The sequence below is a fragment of the Alligator sinensis genome, unplaced genomic scaffold (genome assembly GCF_000455745.1).
Source record: "Alligator sinensis unplaced genomic scaffold, ASM45574v1 scaffold451_1, whole genome shotgun sequence".
NCBI classification, from domain to species: domain Eukaryota; kingdom Metazoa; phylum Chordata; order Crocodylia; family Alligatoridae; genus Alligator; species Alligator sinensis.
In genome coordinates this window covers 308974-311104 of record NW_005842097.1, presented here as the reverse complement: position 1 = coordinate 311104, position 2131 = coordinate 308974, and positions in this window count along the sequence as shown.

Genomic DNA, 2131 nt, shown 5'->3' with positions numbered 1-2131 from the left:
GGCGCCGCCGCCCCCGCCTCCCGGCGACGCGCGACGTCAGCGCGCAGGCTCACGCGCCGTGACGTGACCGCGCCACGCCCCCTAGGGAGGAGTCAGGGCTGCCCCGGGGCCCTGGGGCTGTGCTGACCACGCCCCCGCCCCGCCCCCCGGCCGGGAGACTCCGCCCACGCGGGACGCACGTGCCGACCTAGCCGTTCCGGGCTGTGGTGGGCAGGCTCTGGGACCCCTGCGCTTACCCTGACTCACGTTACATATAACACAAAACAAAGTATCTGCTTCCCCGGCACACGTTACATATGACACGCAACAGGGTGTCTCTAAGCCTAAGGGCCCTGCCACCCCGGTACACGTTACATATAGCACGCAAGGTGGTTGTCACAGCCCCGGGCACACGTTACACACAGCACACAGCTCACCAGTGAATTCTGCTATAAATGTTGAACAGCCACACGTGCCCAGTACTTATAACGTGATCAAAATGACCCTCCAGCTAGAAAAAGAGCCGTCGCGCCATGAAGTTTGTGCTGGACGAGGTGCAGCAGCTCTAGAGCGGGTTTCGGGCCAGCCTTCGTTTGGACGCGTGGCAGGGCCTGAAGGCAGCGATTCTCGGGCAGGCAGCTGTGGCACCCTGTGACGACATGAGAGCCCTTCGCGGTGCCACGCCGTGTCAGGGCTGTTAGGTGCGCAAACGTGATTCATGGGATAAACCCAGAGGCTGCAATTAGGAATCGGTCGTGCCAAAGCCACCCTGCCCTGCTGGGGTCTTTCCGAGCTCGTGCAAGAGAAGAAGGTTATTTTCCTGAAGTCAAAATCTGAGTGGGAGCGAAGAGCTGGCATTTTCCAAGGGGGCCTCAAGCCTAAAAAGGTTGAGAGCCGCTGAGTAAAACCATCAGAATCCAGCCCTGAAGAGCCAACCCTTTCCCATCTTCTCTGCCTGCTGCAGCCAAAAAGTTACCATTTCATTATGTTTGCCTAGTTTTTAATGGACAAGATAAAAAGCACGCAACAACAGCAAAGGCCACAGACATGGCACCATGTTGCAATTATGTTCCTTGGCTTACGTGGTCCAGAAGAAAAGAAGGCATTTGCACCTTAGCACAAAATAGCCATTTTACTAAAAAAAATCCATGTTTCCCTTTTAAGAAAGAACTCTTCTCCACTTTTTTATGCTCTTCAGTCTCTTTCTTCCTCAGTTCCTATTTTTTCTTTCGCTCTGGGCCCCTACTTTCTAAATTTACAACTGCAATAGAAGTAATAAAAGATTCATATTTAAATGGCTCAGTACCCCAACGGCAGTGCTACTTAGCAAGCTGAAATGCAAAACCCTAGAACTCTTGGTTCTGAGATGGTACCTTTTATTAAACCAAATAAGAAATCATAAAAAATATATATCTTTTGCTGCAAGCTTTTGGGCGCACACGCCCTTCCTCAGGCTCAGGGAAAATTATAGATGGTTAAATTCCCCATAGGTAGAAAATAAACTTAATTTTTGCACAGAGGAAGCTGAAGGTGGAAGTCTGTTCCTATGGATCCGTGAGAGTGTCTTTGTGACACTCTTTGTGAGTTGCTCTTTGATGTGCGGATCAGGCAGGATTCCTTCCCTGGTGGCGTCAGAAGGCAGGAAGGTGTAGAAATCTTTCTTGGTGTTCAGCAGTGAAGTTTAAATCTAAAGTTGGCTAAAATTCAGCATCTTCCAAGTTTCAGGGGTGTATTTGGTAGCGGTGTTCATCTGAGACAAAAAGGTATGATCTCTGAACCAAGAGTTCTAAAGTTTTGCATTTCTTTTGTCTCAGACCAACACGGCTACCAAATACATATAGCAAGCTGCTCACTTCTGGGGTTATCAGTAGAAGAGCACTTACACTTCAAACTGAATGTGCCTGTGTGCGTTCCAGCCTATTCTCACTGCCAAAGAACACAAAGGCTTTAGCTAATCTACATCTTCCCTCTGCTAAGGGGCCCTGGAGAAGGGGAGGGTGTTGGGGTTGTAGATGCCAATGTCTGAGACTACTTTGTGTAATGGCAAAATGTCAAATAACCTCCATGTTACAGAAGTGTAAGAGTGATGATGTAACTGGGATGGTCCAGAAATCATGCGAGAGGCAAGGATTTCTTAAGGTGAGATCCAGAT